This window comes from Suncus etruscus, chromosome 10 (assembly GCF_024139225.1).
Source record: "Suncus etruscus isolate mSunEtr1 chromosome 10, mSunEtr1.pri.cur, whole genome shotgun sequence".
NCBI classification, from domain to species: domain Eukaryota; kingdom Metazoa; phylum Chordata; class Mammalia; order Eulipotyphla; family Soricidae; genus Suncus; species Suncus etruscus.
The window spans coordinates 71991987-72018568 of NC_064857.1; the positions used below are offsets into that span (position 1 = coordinate 71991987).

At 48.4% G+C, this 26582-nt stretch overlaps 1 protein-coding gene across 1 annotated transcript in view; it reads left to right on the forward strand.

Annotated features, from left to right (window-relative positions):
• The first annotated feature begins 2446 nt into the window (after positions 1 to 2446).
• ATP8B1 (ATPase phospholipid transporting 8B1) overlaps positions 2447 to 26582 on the forward strand; it is a 119043-nt gene continuing 94907 nt past the window's right edge. The window contains exon 1 of the mRNA XM_049782045.1: positions 2447 to 2560. The gene's annotated coding sequence lies outside the window, so the exon portion shown is untranslated. The remainder of the gene's footprint in view (positions 2561 to 26582) is intronic.

The following is a 26582-nucleotide window of genomic DNA, read 5'->3' on the forward strand; positions in this document are numbered from 1 at the left end:
ACAAATATTGGTTGAATCTTTAAAACAATATTCATTGTGTGACTTTTCCATGCCTCTCCTTCCCACTGCCCTGTAGTCCATAAGAGCAAGGACCTCATTGAAATCTTCATTGTTTTCGCTCTGTGTATGTGTGTGTGTGTGTGTGTGTGTGTGTGTGTGTGTGTATGTATTGCACAGTCTGCCTCAACTAAGCATCTTCTCTCTCTCTCTCTCTCTCTCTCTCTCTCTCTCTCTCTCTCTCTCTCTCTCTCTCTCCCTCTCCCCCACCCCCACCCCCACCCCCCGTCTTTCTCTTTCCCTAACCTTGAGACCCTGCTTTCTGGAACAGAAGGAGCACTTCCTAGAGGAGTTGCAAGAAGGGGATCCTCATTCTTTGAGTCTTAGGGTGATAGATATTGTCCTGGTAGGTCAAAATGCTCCAGTCTGAAAAACCCTGCTCTCTTCTATGCTTCTGCCATCAAGGGCTGCATGGTCTGACCAAACTTCCTGTTCTAACCATTTCTCCACCCTGGGGGGGGGTCTCCAGGAGCCCCCACTCCTCCACTTCCCTGCTTCCTCTGATAACTACTTTAGACTGTTCTAGCTTTCTAAGAAGTAGACCGTCCTCCAGTATGTCTTCTTCCAGGTGATCTCAGGATAAAGCATACCAGGCAGTTTCCCCAGAGGTTATGACAAACTTCCAGGGATCCCAGATACTGTCAAGAAGAAGCCCCCACTCCTTGGCCTCTACCCTACGGCTCACACCCATACTGGACTTGGAGAGCTTTCTGCTTGGTCAGCCCACTAGTCACTAGATTTTCTACCCTTCTGTCTTCTGGCCTCTGTCCTCTTTCCTAGCTCTTGGCTCCAGAAAGCAATTCCCAGAGAGATCATCATGTCTAATCTCATTTATAATCAAGGAAACTGAGGACCAGCTAGCACCATATGGTCAAAGGTCGAGTCTGAGTCATGAAACAGAAACCCGCCTGGCCTGGTGTTGAACCCTCCTGGTTAAACAGCACATGGGTAGGCAACTCTTGTACCACTCCGTGCATCTCTGGTCCTGAAAAGGGGGGTCTTGGCTTCTTACTTGAGCGTGCCCCCACCCGCAAGGTCATGCAGAGGCGTCCAATAGCCCAGCCTTTGAGCATGGAGGTGTCTGCCTCATCTCCTTAGACAGTAAAGCAATTTCCCATCATCTTAACTTCTTCCTCTTTCATACCATTTTTTCTTCCCCCTCTCCTTCCATTTCATCATCTTTCCTTCTCTTGTTTTTCTCCTTTCTTCATCCTCTTGTCTTCCTCCTGCTACTTTTCTACTCTTCATCACCAGCTTCTTTCCACCACTTCTTCTCTTCCTTCTCCTCCTCTTTGTTGTTGCTGTTGTTCTTCTTCCTCCTCTTCTTCGCTTCCTTCTCCTTTTCCTCCTCCTTCAGGTACCTTGGAGGCCATGGGGGTGCTGGTCGCTAGCATCCCCAGTTATCATCTCATTCCCCTTCCCGCATCCCTCCCTCGTTGCTGCCTATTTTCACACAGTAGATAAGCAATGAAGAGCGTAGAAGTTACTGCTCAAGCACTACTCAGACAGACCCCAGCCAACAATCAGGTACCATTTCCACCCACTCCAGGCCACTCACACACCACACACACGCCACACCTGGGCTCCTTTGGATGCCCAAAGGGCTAGAAGAGGTTTGTTCTCGATCTCAATAGAACCGGACCCCCACCCCCAAGAAAACGCCAACATCAACGCCCTATCGATGCAATGACTGACTGGGGGGAGTCTTGGCACCATCTCTCCTTCCTTCGCCCTCTCTCCCCGCGGCGAAGCCAAAGCGCGACGCGCCTCCGGTGACCGGTGCCTTGAACGTGACTTGGCACCGACAGGGTTCGGCTCCCCTTACCGAGGGCGCTCAGGTCCCGGGCGAGCGGCTGGCCTGGCCTGGCCAGCTTTCCGGGCTGGCTCGGTCCTCGACCCGGGGCAGCGGGAAAGAGACGAGGGGCGAGTGGGGCAGGGGAAAGCGAGGGGCGCACCGGGGCGGGGACGCAGACGGGCGAGCTGGGGGCGCGCTCGGGGCGCCGTCGCGGTGCCCACCTGAGTGGCCGGGCGCCCCGAGGGTGCCAAGGGCCGGCCCGGGCCCGCGTGGGGGCCGCCGGGGAGCCCGTCCGTCCGTCCAGCCCTTCTCCGCCTCCTCGGGAGGGATCGAGGGAGGGCGCACGGCCGGGCCCGCCCCCAGCTGCAACCCCTGCTGCGCGCCGCGGCCGCGGGGTGCCGGAGGGCGACGGCGGGCACCACCCGGGAGCCGAGGAACCAGTTTGGCCGGTCCTGGGAGCGGAGCGGGGCGCAGAGGGCGGCCGCCGGGGAAGGGCGCGCGGGGCGGGGGCAGGCCGGGAGCCACTGCGGAGACGCTGCCGCCACCTGGACACGCTCACTGCCCGGGGCCCCGGGCCAGCCCCCGTGCGCCATGAAGCGCTAGCGCGGCGGCCGGGGCTTGGGGCCGAGCGGCCAGGTGCGCAGCGAGCGCGCGCGCGGAGAGGCGCGCAGCCGGCGGATGCCCCAGCCGGGGCCCAGCGAGCGCCAGGTAAGAAGGGGCGCGGAGACGGGGGTCCCCAACTTCCCCTCCAGCCGGCCGACCCCGCCAGCCGTCCTAGCCCAGCCGACTCTGGAGCCCGCGCGGGGCCGGGCTTGAGGGGCGCAGGGTCCCGGGAGGCACCACTGGCGGGGGTCGGGCAGCGCGGTGCCACCCGGTCCGGGCGCTTTCCACTGCGGGGAGTAGAAGGGAACGGGAGCGGGGCGCCCTAAGAGGCTGGTCCACCGCGCACTTGCCGGGCGCTGAGCCCCGAGTCTTGCCCCGGGCAAGTTGTGTTTGTGGGGTTCGGGTGAGAATCGCACGGTGCCCCACTGGGAGACCTCCAATGCCGCTGCTTCTGGACCTTCAGAAGCCTGTGCCCTCGTGTCTGGAAAAGTCTTTTAGGACCAGAGCACCTGGCCGCACCTGCGCGGAGGGATGGGCGTTGAGATCACCTGCACCAGTACCAAGGTTTCCTCCCCTTTTTCTCCTGGTCCCCCCATATCTTGATCATCTTAACGCACTCTGGGAGGTGATGGAAACAGGGTCAATTTTGCGGGACGAGAGGGTTGCATCGTTCGCTCCTTGGGCATTGCCATGGCCCTGGCCCTGTCGGCCCCCGGCGGGTGCCCTGAGCTGTCACTGCTTTGTGCATCCGGACGGGCATCCTGGTTTGGGGGCAACGAAGCGGCCTTCCAGCACAGCTACCCCGAGTCCTGGGAGGACGAGGACACGGAAGGGGGATGCATTTGCGGGAAACGGGGTGACTCGCAGCAGTAAGAAGAAACCGGGGTACATTTCCTCCCGGAAAGGCCCTCCCAGCCCCGCCGCGTCCTCTGGCCCCGCGCGTCTCTCCAAGTCATTTTGGCGAAGTCGGGGCCGGAAACTGTTCTCAGCTTTGCCCGCAGAGGAGACTTTCCCATCTTCCTGGCGGCTTTGCCTTCGCCAGTTCTGCCCCTTTGCCTCTTTGCAGAGCAGATGGCATGGGCCGAGGCTCCCGATTTTTAGGAACAGGGGAAAAAAAAAAAAAAAAAAGATCAAGGTATTAATAGGCTCCCAAGCACCCAGGAGAAAGAGGCAAGGCTAGTTTTCATGGTCCCAGGAGTACTTTTGTGTTCGACCCAAAGTGACATTCTGTAGTCTGGACCTTGTTTCAAGACTTGCTAAAACCCATGCCTGCAGACTCTGTAAGAGATGACGACCAGTTATTAGCTGATTGCTTTCTGGGGGGAAGAGGACTGCCTCTGCAATTACGCCTTTGAGGATTCCTTGCTCCAACCGCTCCTCAATGTGGTGCGCTATTTATTATTATTGTTGTTGTTGTTGTTGTTGTTATTTTAGTGGGGATGCTGTGGTGGACTTCTGCAGTTCTCCTTGATGGGGCAGCTGCAGGTCGGCAGAGCACTTTGCTCCCTGGCTGAGTGGCTCTGGCTAACTCCAACCTTTTCTTCTGGTTTTGATTTTAGCGAAAACGCCGGCCAGCTTGCACTTATTATTTGTGAAGCAGGAGGCGATTGCTGTTTTTGTTTTTTGTTTTTTTTTTGTTTGTTTGTTTAACCGAAGCTTTAAAGTAATGCTGGTGTGAGGTCATATTGTGATGCAGGTTGTAGGGCCCCTTCCCGGAGTGGAGAGATTCTGAATTTAGGGCTTATGGCACCGTCCAGATGGGGCTATGGAATGTTTCTTTCTCTCTTGCCTGGGATCTTTCTTTAATTTTTTCCTTTTAGAGCCAGTAGTCATAAGAAGCAGGAATTAATATTTCCAGATGCTCAGACAGTGCTCAGACAGGTGCTCTTAGACAGTTTAGGGGGCTATGTGGGGTGCAAGAAATTGACCCAGGTTAGGCATGTGACTCACCCATTGTACTATCTCTCCAGCCCCCCCCCCCCAATTCTAGTTCTTTTTCTTAAAAAACACTGTCTACTATTTTTTTTGTGTGTGTGTGGTTTTTGGGTCACACCTGGCAGTGCTCAGGGGTTATTCCTGGCTCCAGGTTCAGAAATTGCTCCTGGCAGGCACAGGTAACCATATGGGACGCCGGGATTCGAACCATATGGGACACCGGGATTCGAACCGATGACCTCCTGCATGAAAGGCAAATGCCTTACCTCCATGCTATCTCTCTGGCCCACACTGTCTACTATTTATTGTGTTGGAGACCACGCATATGTGTGTGTGTGTGTGTGTGTGTGTGTGTGTATTGAAGATGTGTGGACTTGGACATGTGGTTCTGGGGCAAAACCAGCGTCTCACACAACCAGGGCTTGTGTTCTACCACTTGAACGCCAACCATACAATATTTCTTGGAGAGTTACTATCAGTGGCAGTGGACTATGTTGTTCTGAAATAATCCTTGTAGGGCTCAGGATTAAACCCAAGTATCCTGTGTGCAGGAAATTCTTCAAGCTACCTCTTAGTTTAATTTTAGGATATTTATCTACTTTTAAATTTGTATAACCTTAGATGTATGCCTAAATTTACTGACATCTTTTTTTTTTGTTTTATTTTTTGGGCCACACCCGTTTGATGCTCAGGGGTTACTCCTGGCTAAGCGCTCAGAAATTGCCCCAGGCTTGGGGGGACCATATGGGACGCTGGGGATCGAACCGAGGTCGCGATCTTTCCTTGGCTAGCGCTTGCAAGGCAGACACCTTACCTCTAGCGCCACCTCACCGGCCCCTAAACTGGCATCTATGAAAAAAAACAGCATGGTGTCCAGCATGGTCTAGTTTTTATATTTTATTGCAGCCCCAGGTTATTTGCCATATTAGTTTTTCATGAACAACCTTCATGCAATACAGGTAATCCTGATATCTTGCTCCTGAGAGATTTTCATCAACCTTCTACCTTTGCTCCTTGATTCCAACCATTGTAAAATAAGCTTATATGCTATGAATGTAGAGAGACTTGCTTTTTAGGTACGAGGTCAAGTTTTATGGGTCCCTTTTTGTTCCCAGACTTCTCTTTAAAAGAGAGGTGCCTGGGGCCAGAGCAGCCTTGCACACAGCCAACACAGGATGGACCCCCCCCCCCCCGCATCCCATAGCTCCCAGAACCTGCCAGGAAAAACAAAAACAAAAATAAACAAAAAAGAGCACATCTGAGCACTGCCAGATGTAGCCCCCAAAATAAAAGAGAGGTGCCTTTTAATTCTTTTTTTTTTTGGTTTTTGGGTCACACCTGGCATTGCTCAGGGGTTACTCCTGGCTGTCTGCTCAGAAATAGCTCCTGGCAGGTACGGGGGACCATATGGGACACCGGGATTCGAACCAACCACCTTTGGTCCTGGATCGGCTGCTTGCAAGGCAAACGCCACTGTGCTATCTCTCCGGGCCCGCCTTTTAATTCTTAAACCCGTAATTTTTTTCTTTTTTTTAGTTTTTTGGGTCACACCCGGCAGCGCTCAGGGGTTACTCCTGGCTCTATGCTCAGAAATCACTCCTGGCAGGCTCAGGGGACCATATGGGATGCTGGGATTTGAAATACCGACCTTCTGCGTGCAAGGCAAATGCTTTACCTCCATGCTATCTCTCCGGCCCCTTAAACCCTTAATTTTAGAACTTACTTCTAGACTAAGCACCTGGGAAGTTTTTCTTGTGATGTCTTTTGGTTATCTTGTGAGTTTCCATATCTGTTTGTGGGCATCAATTAGATGAATTGTATCCATGCCTGGAGGTGTTTTATTATTAAGATAAAAATTAATTTGCCATCAGAAGAGTTTTAATAACACAAAAAGAAGATATGTTATCCTTTTTGATTCCATTAACCAGGGTACTCCTGAAACCACATCCCTATGCATAACTACTACTCTATTATCTAATCTATATTTATATTTTTATATATGTATATATGTAATAACACCTATGGAGAGCCTATGTCACCGAAATCCTGATTTTATGAACGAAGCATTTAGAAAGCATCCATATAGTTTTCAGGTTTAGATTTTAGACAAGAAAAAACTTTATCATCTGATAATTTGGAAGTTAGTGGTTTCCTATTACTTCCTTCTGGGGTTGGGGACGACCCACACCCAGCAATGCCCATTGGTTACTCCTTGACTCTTTACTCAGGATTACTCCTGGCAGTGTTTGAGGAACCAAATGGGATGCCGGGGATCGAACCTGGGTCAGCCACATACAAGGCAAGTGCCTTAGCCGCTGCACTATCATTCCAGCCCTTCCCTATTACTTTTAAATGTGTCTGTCTTTAGATAAATCATTAGCAGCTATAATCAAAACTTGTAGCTAACTGGGTACCTAGAGCCCTGAGCATGAAGCAGCAGTAAAATAAAAGTTTGTGACTTGAATGGGGGGCTTTGCAGCCACTTCTGACTCCAGGCTTTGGGGCTGTACCTGATAATGCCATAGATCGAATCCAGGCCTCCTGCCACCAGAGCCTGAGTTCCAGCCTGCTAACCTAAAGCCCCAGCCCTGGAGCAGGACTCTTTGGGACCAGAAGGGTCCTCTAAGCCTCGGATTGTCAGAAGGGTGCAGTGGTCACTCTTGGGCACAGAGTTACCTTTAGGTCACATGGCTGAGCTGGACTTACGGCAGCTCAGCTCACCCTTAGCACCATTGCCCTTTGGTGTGGCTGCGGTGGCTCTGGCCAGGCATTTGCTCCCCAGCAGGCAGCTTTCTCTGAGACTGAGCAAGTCACTCTCCATGTCAGTGTTTACTGAGCAAACACAAATGCCTATTCGTGCCTGGCAGTGGTGAGAGCCAGTTCCCCGGGTAGGGGTGAGGGTTGGAGCTCGACATTTAGGCCCTGAAGGAGAGCCAGGAGCTGGTGACCCGGACCTACCTGATAGATCCTGGCCGTGAGGGACACCCTGGCTATTCTCCTTGGCCAGGGAGGCTCTGACATTGGCCTACCGAATCCCACTTCCACTCTGACCTTCCTCTGCCTCATTCTTAAACGACTGTTGAAGAAGAACATGGCTCACAAGAATGCAGAGCCCACCTAGCTTGTGTTAGGTCCCATTTCCACCCCGGCCCCACTGTAGCCTCCTGAGCACTGGGTACAGCCGGAAGGTCCCTAGGAGCACTACTGGGTCTGAATAGTCCTGCACCCTTTGGCAGAGCACTGAACTGTGAGGCCCCATGGCAAAGCCAGGCATTGCCAGTAGTCCCCTGGCTCTGTGTAGTACTTAGGAGACATTCCCCCGTAAATCAGGTAAACAAAATTAGTATTTCCTTACCCTTAAAGTTTCTTCCCTTTTATTTCTTGTGTTTTTTGTTTTTTGGTGTTTTTGTTTGTTTGTTTGTTTGTTTTTGGATCACACCCGGCAGTGCTCAGGGGTTACTCCTGGCTCTATGCTCAGAAATCACTCCTGGCAGGCTTGGGGGACCATATGGGATACCAGGATTCAAACCACCGTCCTTCCCCATGCAAGGCAAATGTCTTACCTCCATGCTATCACTCTGGCTCCTCTTGTGTGGTTTTGTTTTGTTTGGGGGTAACACTGGCAGTGCCCAGGGGTAACTTTTAGTTTTGTACTAAAGAATGACTCCTGGCAGGCATAGATCAGGGGACCATATGGGATGCTGGGAATTGAACCCAGGTTGACCTCATGCAAAACAAGCACCCTCTCCCCTGTACCTCTCTGGCTTTGAAGCTGCTTTAATTCTGGCATTCCATACCTGCGCATTGCCAGGAGTGGTTCCTGAGCACCATTGGGAGTGTCCCCCAAATCAATCAAACAACAACAAAAAGCCTCAATGTGGGGTTGAGAGAGCTAGTATAGGGATTAAGGCTCCTGACATAGAGTCCTCAGAGCATGGCCAGGTGCAGGTGTGCCAGGCATTCCCCCTCTCCCCAAAATAAAAGCTTCTCAGCTTGCCAGGCTGTCTTAGTGACTCAATATCATTCAGTACTTCCTACTCAAAACAGTTCCTAGGGAGCTGGAGAGATAGTACAGCAGGTAAGGCACTAGCCTTGCACACAGCAGACCCGGGTTTGATCCCTGGCATCTTATATGGCCTCTCGAGCATCACCAGGAGTGAGTCCTCAGTGCAGTCAGGAGTGAGGCCTGTACACTGCTGGCTGTGATCTAAAAACAAACAAGACAAATTGCGCCATCATCTTTCCCAGGCCTTGCTCTGGGGGTGCCCACCTGACGCTTGAAGCCCTGGAGTTCTGAGGGTGCATGTGGAAGTTTCCTTTGTGATTGGAGAGCAGGGCAGTGAGCCTTCCTCTTCCTCAGGCTGTGGCCCCACTACCATGTAGAGAGCCTGTGTTTGGCACCTGAGACTGTGGACATTACTTCTGCAGAGGGGCTGGAGCTCATGCTCTGTGAGGCTGAGTGGGGAGTCAGCTCCATTCTGGGAAAAGGCCCTGGGTCTTGGGGTGTCCCTGGTCATGGTGGCCCTGCAGCCTGTCGAAGCCTGCAGGAAGTCCAGAACCTCAGCACCCAAGTTCCGGCTCTGACCTTTAGCTGCTAGCTTTCCTCTATTTACCCACCGGTTATTTATGTCTTGTCTTCTGCAGACAGGCTTTTGTTCCCTGGGGGTTGAGATGTGTTCGATAGAAAACAGCCAGTGTTTGAAATCTGGTTTCCAATTTTGGGGGTTTAGTTTTGTTTCTGCCCCACTCCTGGCAATGCTAAGGGTCTACTCTTTGTTCTGTACTCAGGCATTTCTCCTGGCAGGGTTCAAGGGACCATCTAAGGGTGCCAGGGATAGAATTGAGGTTGGCTCCTTGCAAGACAAGTACTGTATTTCTCGCTCTATAAGATGCACCTGACTATAAGACGCACATAGTTTTTAGATGTGTTCCTCCCCCCTCAGGCTTTAGCTCCAGGTGGCATTTGCTCTGTAAGATGCACTTTTTTTTTGGGGGGGGGGAGTGTATTTTATGGTACGAAAAATACAGTACCCTTCCTGATGTACTATTTTCCCGACTCTCATTTCCAACTTTTATTCACAAGGAGCTGAGCTCAAAGAACCTATAAACCATGCTTCATGCTCCAACATTACTTTCCCATATCCCTTTGGCCCTTCTTGAGTCGTATTAGATAAGTTCCCCACTTTCTGAAGGGGGGTGATGACCCCTTCAATCTTCTGGAGTATTAGAATGTTTTTCAGAAGTCCCCAAATATGATCAGTCTGTGGATTCAGGGCCCAGAAATGCTCACCCAGGGCTCAATAGTTCTCAAGAAGTAACTAGAAAACTACCCCATGACAGAAGGAGGTCTTACCCCACCCCTCTGCTTCCATAGCGGAAATACCAGCCCTACCACCATATTGGGGAGTAAAACTTGTTGAAGAAACAGAGCCAGATGTTAACAGCTGTTGTAGAAAGTGCTGCAGTTTTTAGGAGACAAGCAAAGTATGTAGAGTTCATCTGTCGGCAAACTCTGTGAGGAAGCAGTAAAAAAAAATCTGTTTTTTTTTATGTTGCCAGCATTTTGGGAAAGAAACGAGGGTGTCTCAGCACCAACATGAATTTCATAGGAATTTTGTTCTGTTTGGATCACACTGAAAGCAGTGCTTGAGACTAATCCCTGGCTCTGTGCTCAGGAATCACACCAGGTAGGACTCTATGAGGTACTGGGGACTTGAATCTGGATCAATCCCACACAGGCCTGGTGTGGTACTTAATCCTACATTATTTCTCTGGCTGGAAATTTTGTTTTCATTGGCATAATTTATTTCTAAGATAAACTTTATTTTGTGCTTTTTGGTAGCAGGGCTTGAACCCAGGTCCTCACACATGCAAGGCATGTGCTTTATACACTGAGCCACGTTCCTAGTCCCAAATTGACTCCTTGAGCCATCTCTAAAGTATGAATCCTATGACATTGAACATACTCACCTTCCGGTCCTTATCTTCCCTTCCAAAATTCTGCATTGGTTAAGCAGTTCTCCTTCCTGTAGCCTGGCCCACCCCTCCCCAGAACTTGTTATTCTCATGTATCTTTTTTTTTTTTTTGGTTTTTGGGCCACACCCAGTGATGCTCAGGGGTTACTCCTGGCTATGCACTCAAAAATTGCTCCTGGCTTGGGGATCATATAGGATGTCGGGGGATCGAACTGAAGTCTGTCCTGGGTCAGCTGCATGCAAGGCAGACACCCTATTGCTCCAGCCCCTCTCATGAACCTTCTGAAGGTGTCATCACCACAGATGTTCTTTTGTACTGCTTATGTACTTAGTGTTTTTGAGGTGCATCCACATTTTGTGTCAGAACCTCCCTTTTGAAAGCCTAATAATAATTCATGTCTTTGGAGATGACGTTTGGTTTACTTACTTGCAGGTGAAGGCTCAAGTTGTGCCCCGTTGGCTCTTGGGAATAATGACAGGCATAAGCCCAGAAGTGGTGGCTCCTGGGAGTTTGTGAAGGTTCATTCACAAATGAATGAATTCAATGAAATTGGTCTTTCACAGTAGTAGGTTGAGCGAGGTGGGAGCTGTGTACAATGAAGTGTTCATACTTCTCCTTCTTCCTGCCTAAAGATCTCTCTGGTTGGGTGGTGGCTGGAGTGACATGCATCTTTGTCCCCTGTAGCTATTCATCCTAAACTGTTGGCCCTTAAGCATCTGTTATCTGGGTATACACTGGTTTGACTGTCAGACTCACAATTAGGAGATTTTCCATGAACTTTAGGGTCCTTTCTATAGCAGAGAAAAAAATAGTCCTAACTTGCTTTCAATTTTTAAGAAATAGATTATAAAAGAAGGTGGTGGAAGTGGGAGGAAACAGAAACCATGAGAAAAACACTAATAACTATTTCTTAATTCGAATTCACATTTCAAAATGATTACTTCATTTGCTGGAGCGATATGATAGTACAGCGGGGAGGATGAATGTCTTGTATGTGGCCACTCAGGTTCACTGCCCAGTGTCCTATATGGTCCCCTGAGCCCTCCAGGTGTGATTCCTGAGTACAGAGCCAAGAGTAAACCCTGAGCACAAAATGAGAACAAAATTTCCTTAAACAACAGATTGTTTGCTTCCTCAAGGCAGCCTCTCTTGTCTTCTTTTTTTTTTTTTTTTTTGTTTTTTGTTTTTTGTTTTTTGGGCCACACATGGCATTGCTCAAGGGTTACTCCTGGCTGTCTGCTCAGAAATAGCTCCTACCAGGCACGGGGGACCATATGGGACACCGGGATTCGAACCAACCACCTTTGGTCCTGGATTGGCTGCTTGCAAGGCAAACGCCGCTGTGCTATCTCTCCGGGCCCAAAACAACAAAATTTTTTTTTTTTGGTTTTTGGGTCACACCCGGAAGTACTCAGGGGTTACTCCTCGCTCTATGCTCAGAAATCACCGCTAGCAGGCACAGGGGATCCTATGGGCTGCTGGGATTTGAACCACCGTCCTTTTGCATGAAAGGCAAACGCCTTACTTCCATGCTATCTCTCCGTAGCCTCTCTTGTCTTCTAAACAAAGCTCAAGTTTTGGGTCCACAGACCCAGCAGAGTCTGTGCTGAAGCACTTCTGAAGTGGGTTTGTGGGGAGCAGTCTCAGGTCCAGGGACCTTTTGATACAGACTTTGGTGCTTATCTCTTCGGACAAAGATATGTGCATCTTTTCACAACCTTCATACACCTTTACTCATACTGTGGTCTCAAGCCTGAGGGAGAACTTGCGTGTTCTGTTTATTTATTATGTTTAGTTGCCAAATTTTCTCTTTTTTTCTTTTTCCTTTTTTTTCTTTTTTCTTTTTTATTTTTGAGTCACACCCAGCAGCACTCAGGGGTTACTCCTGGCTCTATACTTGAAAATCGCTCCTGAAAGGCTTAGGGGACCATGTGGTATGCCTGAATTTGAACCACCGTCCTTCTGCATGCAAGGCAAACGCCTTACCTTCATGCTCTCTCTCTGGCCCCTTTCCTTATTTATTTATTTATTTATTTATTGGTTTTTGGGCCACACCCGGCAGTGCTCAGGGGTTACTCCTGGCTGTCTGCTCAGAAATAGCTCCTGGCAGGCACGGGGGACCATATGGGACACTGGGATTCGAACCAACCACCTTAGGTCCTGGATCGGCTGATTGCAAGGCAAACACTGCTATGCTATCTCTCCAGGCCCATTTATTAATTTTTTTAATATAATACTTTAAGCACTGTGGTTACAAAATTATCCATGGTTGAATTTCATTCATAGAATGTTCACCACCCTTCACCTTCACACATTTCCCCCACCAGTTCCCCAGTTTTCTTCTTACTTTTTCTCTCCTGCCTCTGTGGCAGACATTTTACTTCTCTCTTCCTCTCTCTTCCTCTCTCTTCCTCTTTCTTTCTCTCTCTCTCTCTCTCTCTCTCTCTCTCTCTCTCTCTCTCTCTCTCTCTCTCTCTCTCTCTCTCCCTCTCTTCCTTCCTCTTCCCTTTTTTTGACACCGTGGTTTGCACTATTGCTAATGAAGGGATGCCATATACATGTCACTTTATCCTCTTTCAGCACCCACTTCTTGTCCAGAGTGATCAGTTCCAATTCTCACTGTCACAGTGGACCAATCATTCACTACTCTAACTGTATTCTCTATTCTTTGTCGCAGAACTTGCATGTTTTTAATAAACAGGCTCCAACTCTATTTTAGTTGGATAGCGTCAAGCTGATTTGCTCTGTGTAAAGATCCCTCTTCCCTCTCCTTCCTGCATGACTGTGTTGCCGGGATTGCACACACTCCTGGCAGTGGCAGTCACTGAGGTTGGCGCTGCATCCATGGTGCTGCTCGCCTGCTAACTTCCTGTGGGTAAGGTTGGGGGGGTTGCAAATATGGAGTTAAAATGCACAAGTATGGCTGGGGGAACCTCTTAGGGGTCTTGACAGGGCTCACGCTTGCTTGTGGTGTTGCTCTCACATGTCTTTTAAGCCCCCGAGTTCACAGTTTGTCATGGTGTTCACCCATACCTGGCTGTCATTCTACCAGAAATTACCTACAGAACCAAGACCTCATCACAGATGGCGAAGTTGCCAGGATGCAAGTGGGGTTTGAACTCCCAGCCCTGAGCTTGCAGGCAGCTGTTTTAAGCCCCTGAGCTATTCCCCTGGGCCAAGCAGAGATTTCTGGTTTTAGTTTTGCTTTTGAAGGTGGGCCATACTTGGTGGTACTCAAGGCTTATTCCTGGCTCTGCACTCAGGGTTCACACCTGGTGGAACTCAAGGAACTATATAGTCAAGGAAGGTGGACTGTGGATCACAGAGTATGTGGTGAAGAAACTACTTGATGGGCCCGGAGAGATAGCACAGCGGCATTTGCCTTGCAAGCAGCCGATCCAGGACCAAAGGTGGTTGGTTCGAATCCCGGTGTCCCATATGGTCCCCCGTGCCTGCCAGGAGCTATTTCTGAGCAGACAGCCAGGAGTAACCCCTGAGCAACGCCAGGTGTGGCCCAAAAACCAAAAACCAAAAAAAAAAAAAAAAAAAAAAAAAAAAAAAAAAAAAAGAAACTACTTGATGCCATATAAAATAGGCACTTCCCTGACCTTGTTCTATTGGGTGGCCTCTGAGATACAGGCAGGCCAGGCCTCCATGCACCACTTTATGGAGACACCTTTAAGTGCTTTACAACCCTTTCCAGTATGGTATGCAGTTGTTTTAGCACATGGAGACTTGTAGCCCCATTACCTGACTACGTTCCAGAAATTAATTTATACCACCCATCCCCTCTAGCCATTATGCATGTTCTACTCCCCATATTTAGTCTCGGTCCTGCTTTTCTACACTGACTCATTCTGGATATTCTACACACATGCTGTCACTCCTTTCATGGTCTTTGTGTGTATCCTCATTGATCTAGAATCTTGCCTTTGAAAAATTTTGTATGGGATGGAGCTTGGGCCTTACGCTGTAATCCTTAGAGGCAGCTCTTGACTTTTTGCTCAGGAGTATTGTCTTGTGCTCTGGGGACCAAATGAATTGTTGGGTACAGAGCCAGGGTTCAGCTACGTGGAAGACAAGTGCCTTCCACATATCCCCTAGAATCCTGGTTTTCTGCATCATTCATGGTGCCTGTCACCATGCGTCATCTGATGTGTGACGGGGAGATTGTACCCAGGGCTTTGTGTGTGTGTGTGTGTGTGTGTGTGTGTGTGTGTGTTTGGGTGTGCACACACATTATCTTGAATTTGTTCTCTTTCACAATTGATACAAAGCCATGGAATTGGTGAGTCACTCGAAGCTTTCTGGTGGCTGGATAACTTTCTTGTATTTAGGAATTCAACAATTACTTATTAAATCACCAGTGTTTGCTCCAGACCCCCAGCCAAGTATAGGTAATTAATATAGACATGTACAAAACATGGGTGAGTTTCTCCCTCCTGGAGCCTATGGGTATGTTGGCTGGACAAAAATTGGAGACAAACATCATTAGAGGTGCCTTTCTGAAAAGTGTTAGAGGAAAATAAGGCTAAGAAAAGTGAAGGGGGTGGGGCCAGAGAGATAGCATGGAGGGTAAGGTGTTTGCCTTTCATGCAGGAGGTCATCAGTTTGAATCCCGGCGTCCCATATGGTCTCCCGAGCCTGCCAGGAGCGATTTCTGAGCTTAGAGCCAGGATTATCCCCTGAGTGCTGCTGGGTGTGATCCAAAAACAAAAACAAAAACAGAAAAGTGAAGGGGCAACCATCAAATATTCAGTCCAACTCAGACTCATAGGGTACATGAGTACATAGGGTATGTATATACAGCCACACGAGTGTGCCTCATATCCAGAATAACTAATTTAGGCATCATTGTTATAGAAAGTGTTATTACCACCATAAAGTGGTCGTGGCTTGAAAGGCTGCAGGAGGAAGTAACCCTAAAATTTAGAACGTGCAGCAGTTGCTCTCTGTATGTAAAAAGGTCCTGGGGTGAGCTTAGGGCCTGCCATCAGCTGAGAAAATCTCCTGACCAAAAGGAGAAGGTGGGCAATGGACCAAGCAAGTGGGCAGGCCTGAGTGCCCTGCTCAGTGGTTCAGTGACCAGCTCTGGTTTGGGTTTCAGCTGCTTCCAGGCTACCCTGTGGAGATAGAGCTAAGGGTTTGAGCCAAAAGCAGGAGGAAGAGACTAGTGAGGAAGCTGTGAGGGGTGATGGAGACTGGGGCCTCTGGTGGACGTGGATGGAGAGGGGGGAAGGGGCAGGGTGGGGTGGGTGTTTTTCAGAAGCAGGGCCTACACCCTGGGGTGGGGATGGACTGCAGGAGCACAAGAGGTGACTGGATGCACACTGACACTCACATGAGTGGCCAGAGACAGTGGTGGCAGAGTAGCAGGCAAGAGCAGGAAGCTTTGCAGTCTGGCAGGTGAAGGTCAAATCGTGACAAAGCCCAGCAGGGGCCACAGGCCCAGCTTATCAAGATTCAGAGTCTCAGCAGAAGGCAAAGAATCCCAGGATTTTGGGGGGTCTGGGACATTGGCAGTAAATCGGATTAAAGAAGCATGTCTGCTCCTTAAGGCTGGCCTTACAGTGCCTACTCATTTATGTGCTGGAATGGAGAGCTGGGCAGAGGGTAAGCAGACTACCCCCCTCCCTTGGCTTCCCCTGCATTAGTCAGTGAAACTAGCCAACAGCAGGGAATTTCTCCTGGAAAACTAGGTGTTTACAGGGGCTTGTGTGACCTTGCCTGAAGTCTGATCTCTCAGCAGTCAGTGACCCCTTGGCGCTGCCATGCTGGTCCCGCTGTGTTTACTCTGACAGGACTTGCTGGCTGGGTTCTGAGGGTCCTGATTGCCCCTCAATTTTCTCTCAGTGAAAGTAACTGGGACTTTGTTGGAAACTCAGAACTAGGATGGACAGAACTCCAAATAGAAGATGGGTTGTTTTAGTAGCTCAGCACTGTCAGCTGGAAGAATAGTTACAAGCAGCCCAGAAACTGGTTAGTGCAAAAAAACAAAACCAAAAAACAAACAAACAAAAAAACCTCATAGTTAAATTTTTTTGTTTTTGTTTTTGGGCCATACCCAGTGGTGCTCAGGGGTCACTCCTGGCTATCTGCTCAGAAATAGCTACTGGCAGGCACGGGGGACCATATGGGACACCGGGATTTGAACCAACCACCTTAGGTCCTGGATCGGCTGCTTGCAAGGCAAGCACCGCTGTGCTATCTCTCCAGGCCCCATAGTTAAATTTTAATCATGATTAACACATGAATAAGGTTCTTTCTTCATGTTGCTTGCCAGCATATGGAACATCCTATGTGCAGAGGACATGGGACACCTCCTGAAAGTTATTGTCTTTCTCAAGTTCACACTTAGAAGTTCACACTTCATTTAATGCATTCCTGCATTTGACAGCCTCACCCAGAGAAGACTAGATTGTTGGAGACTGCTGATAATTTGAGGATTACCTGTATTTTCAAGACTAGGCCTGGTTCTTACAAGCATTTTTAAATATTTGAAGATGAGAGATGAAGGATAGTTGGTTTTCTTAGTGTCTCATCTTGGCCCTGTTGCTTTACTGGTCTTGAATGACTGGAACATTGTGATAAGCAGCTCTCCGGTGCTGGGAACCCTGTTGTGCCTGGGTTCAGCTAATTCGAACCAGGCTTTATTTTCTGTTTTGACCTCTTTATAGATTTAAAACCTTCCCTTGTAGGGTTGATAAGAAAAGGATTATCCCCTGGTCTCTTGGTCCCCATACAGAAACATGGTCTCAGCGATGTTTTCATTGACTCTAAGATTCTGACTTTAGAAAGTTTTATGATGTTAAAAGCCCTATCAGTTGGGAAGACTGTGAAACAGGATTTTCTGTTTAATTTTTGGTTAAAAAATTAATCAGGGGAGGCCATACCCAGAGGTGAGATCAGGGATCATTCCTGGTAAGCTTAGGGAACCATATGTGGTATTGGGGATTGAACTCAGATCAGTTGCAAGGCAAGTACCCTACTGGCTGTATGTACAATAACTCAGGTCCCAAAATAGGCTTTTCTAAAACTAGGTGGTACAGAGGGGTTGTTGTATAGATATACCTTCATTTCATATTTATTTGGGGGGCTTGGAGACCATACCCAGTTACCATCAGGGTCTGACTGTGCTCAAGGGATCATTCCTGGTAGTGCTTGGGAGACCACATGGGTAGACCTTATGAATGAAGCCACTCGATCAGCTGTGTGCAAGTTAAGTGCCTTAACCCCGCCCCCCATACTGTCTCTCTGGCTCCCACATTCACCTTTAGAACGGATTAGAACATGCTTTTAGATTTACACAATGAAACTCTTTAGAAGGTTTGTGAAATTTTAAAGGATGTTTTCTTTTAACTTGAAAGGGTGGTTGCCTGAGTCTGAGACCTTAAACCTTCAATGTAACTAACTGCCACATTCACATCTGTGCCACAGAGGGTCACAATATGTAGAGCACTTTCAAAGGATGAGAAGATTTTTAAGTGTGAAATCAATCATATGTGCAATTGGTAAAGCACTAAAAAGTTCTGAAAGGAAACTGGTGATGGGGATCAGGCCAAAATGACAGACAGAAAGAAAGAAAGAAAGGAAGAAAGAAAGAAAGAAAGAAAGAAAGAAAGAAAGAAAGAAAGAAAGAAAGAAAGAAAGAAAGAAAGAAAGAAAGGAAAGAAAAGAAGAAGGAAAGAAAGAAGGATAGGAAGGAAGGAAGGAAGGAAGGAAGGAAGGAAGGAAGGAAGGAAGGAAGGAAGGAAGGAAGGAAGGAAGAAAGAAAGAAAGAAAGAAAGAAGAAGAAGAAGAAGAAGAAGAAGAAGAAGAAGAAGAAAGAAGAAAGAAAGAAAGAAAAGAAAAGGGGTACCTGCTCCCCCAACCCACTTTAGTGTGTCAGATGGGACTTAGTGGTGCCAGTTTAGCAGATGAAGTTATGCGTGTGCATGTAATACAGTGCATGTATTGTAAGGAAATAGGGCACATACTCTGACTCACATAGCACTGAACATATAGAACTAGGAGCACCTGAAACCTGGCCACCACTGCAAGAGCTGAAGCTTTTTGTATTTGCTAACATGTGTTTTACCTCAGGTCAGGCATTGTGCAATTACTTCCCTCACTGTCCTTGCCACTGAGCATTAATATCACAGTTTATTGCCTGCAAATTTTATATTTGAATGCTCCACATATTTAAAAAAAAAACTCATTTCTTCCAACAGCTGTCAGGTACTCTGTATGAACTTGAGAATTTGTCAGAGACAGATTAGGGATCATTTCTGAGTTCCACCTCCCTCAAAATCAGGGTAGTCTTCTATAGCTGCATGTTAACTCCCCCTATTCAACCAAGACCACATTATCTTTTGTTTGTTTTCTTTGGGGGGGGGTCACACCTGGGTGGGCTCAGGAGTTAGTCCTAGCTCTGTACTCAGGGATCACTCGTGGCAGGGCCTGGGTGACTATGTAAGGTACCAGGGATCAGACTCGGGTCAGCCATATGCAAGGCAAATGCCCTCCCCATTGTACTATTGCTCTGGCCCAGATGATAGTCTCTCTCCCCAGTATTGAGCAAATCTTGATTTCTCAAGACCCTCTTCTAGTTTGGAGATATGTTGTTAAAAGACTTAACTGTGTTGGTATAGTGTTGGTATGACTGGATTGGTATAGTGTTAATCATAGGCTAGAACCAAGGGCTGCTTTTCTGCCTTTCCTGGTGTTTGTCTCTGAGGACGGAATAAGAGGAAAGTGCATGAGAGGTGTGGAATTCTTTTTCCAGGCTGGCTATAAAAACTGTTGACCCACGGGGCCGGAGAGAAAGCATGAAGGTAAGGCGTTTGCCTTTCATGCAGAAGGTCATCGATTTGAATCCCGGCATCCCATATGGTCCCCCATGCCTGCCAGGAGTAACTTCTGAGCACTGCCGGGTGTGACCCAAAAACCGCAAAAAAAAAAAAAAAGTGTTGACGCAGAAGACCAAAACAAGTTTATTTATTTAGTTAGGTATTTTTTAGTGGGGAGGGCACACCCGATAGTGCTCAGGGGTTACTCCTGGCTCTGTACTCAGAATTGCTCCTGGCAGGCTCGTGGACCATATGGGATGCCGGGATTCTAACCACCCTTAGTCCCGGGTCTGCTGCTTGCAAGGCAAATGACCTACTGCTGTGCTATCTCTTCAGCCCCAGAACTAGGTGTATTAATGACTGTAAAATTCTTGAAATGAAGGAGCTTCAGGGAGAAGAGTTTCCTACAGCAAGGGGGAGAAAGGAAGGGGACACTAGAATGACGCTTTGGGGGTGGTAGTAGCCTCCAGTGCAGTTTAGTAGGATTTGGGGGGCACAGTTAAGTCTGGGAGCCTACAGGTAAGAAGCTACCCAGCAAAATCCTAACTCTGCCTTCCAGCTAGGTGTTCCTCTGCCCCTTCTCTGTCTCCATTTCCAAGGTTGGTGCTGTTGGCACTACACATTGGTTTCTTTTTCGGGGGGGGGGTCCACACCCAGTGGTGCTCATGGGTTACTCCTGGCTATGCACTCAGAAATCACTCCTGGCAGGCACTAGGGACCATATGAGATGCCAGAATTCGAACCACAGTTGGTCCTGGGCTGGCCGCTTGCAATGCATGCCCTACCACTGTGCTATCTCTCTGGCCCCTCCACGTTGGCTTCTCTTTGTACCCCAGGTACCAACTGAGGATCATGGAGCAACCTGTATCTACTGATGCAACATAGCAAGGTGCTAGTCCCAAATAACCCAGCTACTGTGATAGCCTCTTAAAGCATGACCTTTTCTTTAAGGAGGTGAGTGCCCCATGCATGGGGAGGAAGGATGGCTTTGACAGCCTCAGTCACTCCAGTGCTTTCAGAGCAGAAACATTTTCATCCCTCAGATTCACAATATAGGAGCTTCTGCTTCGCTCATGGCCAGTAGTCATTTTTCTTCCTGGCCTAAAATTCTGTTGGGACAGAGTATCCTTAACCTCATCCGTTGATCTTAACCCATGACTCCTTCATCCCCAATGCCCAATGCTGCTTCTTTCTGGAAGATTCCTCCTCCTCCTCATTCTCCTTCTTCTCCCTTCTCCTGCCCCGACACTCCCAGTAATGTTTGAGAGATTACATAGTATGAGCAACAACCCTCAGGTTCATCGAGGCATATGCCTTCTCCCATCTCCCAATTTCCCGATTCTTTACCCTGTACCCTTCCATCCTCACCCCAGATCAGAGAGAGGATAGATTCTGCCATTGTCCCTTCCTCTGCATGTCTTCTCAGAGCTGAAAGGACCAGAGTAACTTTCTTCTCAGGGCTAGGTCAGCTTCCTTAATAGAACTGAGTGTCCACATCTCGATGTTTGAAGTATTATCTTTGATTGGCAGGTTCAGCATAGCAGGGACCACTCATGCCTTGCCCAAATTTCACTCCAGATAGGCTGGGGAACTGGACCCTCCCCCATTTGCATTCCTACACAGCTTTTGGGTGAGAAAATACGAGCTCCAGTGATGAGCCCTTGCCTCAGGATTTCAGCGGGGCAGGGATCCAGGCCAGATGAAGACTCACAGGGAGAGACAGATGTCCTCCTCCACAGCCTGTCGTTGCTGTTCTGAGCCCCTGGAGAGGAGGACACTTCTGCAAAGGCCTGCTGGCTTGTGACACTGTCCTATCTGCTCTCCAGTCCCAGAGTAAGGAAAGACGGACACGTAGATAGCTCCTATGTGGATAGTCATTCTGGGCTGAAGTGACTGACATTCAGGGACCCAGGGAGTGGTCCACTGTAGGTTCTGGAGCTGTCCACCTGCTACCAAAGCAGACAGAGCTGTAGGCCTTACCTCAGCAGCCAGCTCTGGAGCAACTTCGTTGAGAAATTCTGGTGAGGTGAATGAAAACATTTCTAGCTTTCATTGCTTCTGAAAGGTGCCAAAGAAGAAGCAGTGTGAAATCATCACACTCAAAAACAGGCTTTTTAGATTTTATTTGTTTGTTTTTGGGTCATACCCAGCAGCTCTCAGGAGTTACTTCTGGCTCTATGCAAATTGCTCCTTGCAGGCTCAGGGGACCATATGGGATGCCAGGATTCGAACCACCGTCCTTTTGCATGCAAGGCAAATGCCCTACCTCCATGCTATCTCTCTGGCCCTGCTTTTTAGATTTTTTTTTGTGCTCACTTTGACTATGTATGGTGATGCCTTGAAAAGTGCCCCAAACAGAAGCAATTTTTTTTGTTTATTTTTGGTTTTTGAGCACACCTGGCAACGCTCAGGGATTAATCCTGGCTCTGTGCTCAGAAATTGCTCCTCACAGGCTCAGGAGACCATATAGGATGTTGCAATTCGAACCACCGTCCTTATGCATGCAAGGCAAATGCCCTACCTCCATACTATATCTCTCTAGCCCTGCTTTTTAGATTTTTTTGTGCTGACTTTGCCTACGTATGGCAATGCCTTTAAAAGCGCCACAAAACAGAAGCAGGTTTTTTTTTTTTAAATTTGTTTGGGGCTGTTCCTGTTATGTTGTTGCTGGGGGCCAGGCAGTGCTGGTGTCTAGCAGACAAAGCCGGTGTCCAGCCCAGTGAGGAACTTCCAGCCCAAGGCAACTATCTTCTGGTTCGTTCTTGCCCAGGGAAATGAACTCTCAGCACCTCCTGTACTAGTTAAATCTTTATAAGCATGATGCTTGCTATCTTCTAGACCAGGGGTCTCAAACTCAATTTACCTGGGGGCCACAGGAGGCAAAGTCGGGGTAATCCTTGAGTGCAAAGTCAGTAGTAAGCCTTGAACATTGGGGTGTGTGTGTGACCCAAACAACTAAAACAAAACAAAACAAAAAAAGATTCCTCTAGGGCCCGGAGAGATAGCACAGCGGCGTTTGCCTTGCAAGCAGCCGATCCAGGACCAAAGGTGGTTGGTTCGAATCCCGGTGTCCCATATGGTCCCCCGTGCCTGCCAGGAGCTATTTCTGAGCAGACAGCCAGGAGTAACCCCTGAGCACCGCCGGGTGTGGCCCAAAATCCAAAAAAAAAAAAAAAAAAAAAAAGATTCCTCTAGGGCAGGGCCACAAAATGTTGTACGGAGGGCCGCAAATGGTTTGAGACCCCTGTTCTAGACCATTCTATCATGGTGTACTCTCTACTACTGCAGGCAAAGAAAGTAATGGGGGGATTCCTACGACCATAGTTACTTTCTGTTTGGTGGCCTGTTGATGGGGTCTCTTGCAGCTCTCTGAGGGGTGGGAAACAGGTCTCGTGAGGATGGATATCAAGGAAGGACGAGAATGGAAATTCATATATACATTTTTCTGTAACTATAACCTTCCCTTGGACACCAGAGGAAGGAGAAATTGTGGGGTCTGGTCTGCTTTCTCTTTCTGAAATGCCCCTAGAGAGTAGCCCAATGAGGATTCACACCCTCCTTTGGGGTGGCCTTGTGAGGGGCCCTAAGGAATTGCAGGATGAGCATGGAACAGGTACTGATTCAGCAGTCGCCCACACTGGGTCTCCCCACTTCACCTGCTGTCCAGAAGTTGTGTCCTGTTCAAACCCTGATGAACTCAGAAACATGGGAACCAGGATGGTCTCCTGGCCAATAAGAACCTTCTAGCTAGTCAGCGCCAGGGCAGGACTTGGTGGGGCTGGGCCACACACCGGACCAGAAAAGGAAAGAAAATTCAAATCACATCACAGGGTTGAACCTTTCATTAGAAAAATGGGTTTTCGGGGCCCAGAGAGATAGCACAGCGGCGTTTGCCTTGCAAGCAGCCGATCCAGGACCAAAGGTGGTTGGTTCGAATCCTGGTGTCCCATATGGTCCCCCGTGCCTGCCAGGAGCTATTTCTGAGCAGACAGCCAGGAGTAACTCCTGAGCACCGCCGGATGTGGCCCAAAAACCAAAAAAAAAAAAAAAAAAAAAAAAAAAGAAAAGAAAAGAAAAAAGAAAAAGAAAAATGGGTTTTCAATCATAGGGTGCCTTGTGCCCTCTGTCCATTAACTCCTTTGGCACAGTGGTCCTCAAACTATGGCCCTCGGGCCACATATTGTATTTGTATCTGTTTTGTTTCTTCATTGCAAAATAAGATATGCAGTGTGCATAAGAATTCATTCATAAGTTTTGTTTTTACTATAGTCAGACCCTCCAATGGTCTGAGGGACAGTGAACTGGACCCCTGTTTAAAAAATTTGAGGACCCAAAGGCAGAGAAGAGAGTTTGGGGTTACAGATGGCAGGACCTGAGAGGCCTGAGAGATGCAATGGCGCCTGTGATCTGGACAGGGATAAGAGGCCACAGGAAGTCCTGACTGCTAAGGCTGCTACCACTGCCCACCGCTGTCTTCTCAGAAACTTCCCCTTGTTCTGTCTCTGCAGCCAGCCCTGTGCTGGACGCCTGCCCCCCCCCCCCCAGTGCAGCAGCCTGATAAAATCTGACTCTAATTGTGGGATTCTCAAAGCTGTTCATGTGTGTAAACAGGCTACAGGATGTACCTTAGAGCTGTGAGAATCACTGGGAGCCAAGCCAGAGGGTTTGCCTGTCCAGAGGAGGGAATTCCCGAAATCCTCCTGAGCTGCTGAAACCTAATGAAACACAGTTTCATTTCATTAGTTTTGGGGTCCTTTCTGGTCATTCCAAACTGTTCAGGAATCACCCGTAGCTGTGCTAAGGGGCCCCTATGTGGTGCTTGAGATCTGAACTATGATGGGCAGAATGGAAGGTAGATGCTTTCCCTGTTAATTCCTCTCCCTTTCTCTCCTTCCCTCTCTCTTTTTACTTTTGCTCTCTGTCTCCCTCTCCCTTCTTTCCTCTCCTCTTTCCCTCTCCCTCCCTCTCCCACTTGTTGGGGTATATAATCACACACTGTTGAGGTTCTGGGGTGACCAAACTCCAGAGCCCTGGGCTTGAACTGGGCATGTTGGCAGTGTCTGGAACTGTGCTCTTGGCCTCATACTTGCAGAGCACATGCTTTGCCCCTTAAGCTCTTGCCACAGTGTTCTTTTTTGGAGGGTCTACATGCAGCTCTTTCTGATCTTTGGGGAAAGAGGAATAAACATTGCCTCATCTTAAGAAATATCCCAAGCAACTATTTCCCCCATATTTTCCAACCAATGCCCCCTTAAGTGTAAGGTGAACCTAGCTAAAACCCTAAACAAAGGTGTTCCCCATCTTCCTCTTCCTAGTAACCTTTTCCTTTGATATGTAAAGGCCCACTAGATAGTTACTTTTGTATCTGTCTCAATCTTCCCCTTCATGATATTGGGAATTGGTTTGAATAAAGAAAAGCAGTTCTGGCTTTTGGAGGGAGCAGAGAGAGCACATGGCAGAGAGAGGCCATGAAGTGAAAAGCAGACTGAATTCGATGAATCTCTTTCCTGATTGCTCTGTATTATTTCTCTGCTGCTAGCCTGCTTTGTCAGACCTGTCCGCTTAAGGGGTTAAGCGTGTGGGCAATCTCACCACTCTTGGATTTTTATTTTATATTTAAGAATCAAGCAAGTCATGAAAATATGTCTTAAAATATTTTGGGGCTACACACAGTAGTGCTCAGGGGTTACTCCTAGCTCTACCCTCAGGAATCCCTCCTGGTGGGCTCTAGGAACTATATGGAATGCTGGAACCTAGGTCTACTGCATGCAAGGCAACTCCCTACCTGTTGTACTCTCAAAATTATATATTTTAAAAAATATATCACTGAAGCTGGGCATACCTGGAACATATATTTGACTTGAACAGTGTTCTGTTCAATCTTGGCATCACATGCCCCTCTGATTGCCGCTAGGCTGGCTTTGTTGGGGCCTAGTATTGAACCATTTGGCTCAGTTGGCCAAATATCCCCACTAATAGTTCTTCAAGTTCATTGAGCATGGCTTGGGAGGCCCAATCAATCAATCAATCAATGAATCAGAAATTGCTCTGGGAACAAATACCCTTCCAAGAGCTAAGATGATGATGAGATATGGAGGTTGTTTGGGGAACAAACAGAAGATTCCTTTCTTACCCTGGCACATGAGAGTTGCCACTGTTGTTAGCTGTGTGGGTGAGGTCTCAGGCTGCCAGGCAAGAGATGGCTTCTCCACTCATGGCCCTGGCACCTTTGCCTCACATCTTGCCCTGTGCACCCTCTCTCCCATCTCCTCTTTGTATGGTGGAAGGGATTTAACCATCACTTCAGGACTGGTGGGGGCTTCATTAGCCCAAGGAAGACTGTATGTGCCCCAGTAGAAAGGTACCTTATGAGTCTGAGGCACAGTGGAAGTCACAGTGGAAGCACAGAAGAAATTGGACAGAATTCAGGAGCACCCAGATGTGAGTTATTTCTGTGCTGTGGAGTATCGGTACTAACGTGAATCATAGGGTGGCCTCACCTGGTATATTTAGTCAGTTCACAGGATTGGCCAATGCTTTGCGTTTATTGTTCAGAGCCCAAAGAAGAAAGCGGCCTCCACATAGGGTGATTGTTACGCAGCAAAGCATGATTCCTTTGATTGGATTCCAACACCCTGGGTAGTCCTTGACTGAGTACTGTTACTGGATACTTCTCTTTAAAAAGTGTTTTATGCTTATTTCTGTGAGGCTGATGATCAGGCGGGAGCCTTCAATTCTTCTTCCTTCCCCTCTCCCTCCTTTTCTTCTTTTGTCTGTTCACTCACTCATCAAATATTTGAGCACCTGCCTTGCTGCTGGCTCTGCTAAGGTTCAGGAAGGAGCCAGGCTGTTCTCAGACAGGTCCAGACTCCACCACAGAGCCCAGGGCTGTGTTGTGAACAGTGTGTGCAATTGAGCAGGTGAGTTGAGTCTAGGAGACAGAGAAGAGGGAAGAAGACGGGGTTGCTGGGAGTAGCTCCTAGCAGGATGACCGTTCACTCAGCCCACATCACTTATCTTCCTGCAGCAGGTGGTCCCTTTGGTTCTGGGGTGGGAGAGAGTGCTTATGAGGAAGGTGAAGGAATGGACCTGAACAGATTTCCTGCTACTAAAGCTTCTCCACTCTGTTTCCTGTTCCTGGCTGTGTGTTTCTACCCAAATCCTCTGTCCCAATGAGAAGGCTGTTTTTTGACATCCCCAGCTTCAGGGCTTTTCTAGAGCCCCAGGCCACACTTCCTGGGCTTCTCTATCATCTTTCTCTTAGCCACAGACAGCAGGAACTGCCTGTTATCTGGCCTGGGTCACAGATGCTCTCCTTAGAGGCTAGGCCAGTGTTATCACATCTCCGTGCAGGTAAAAAATGCAGTTCCAGGAGAGCCTCCAGGCT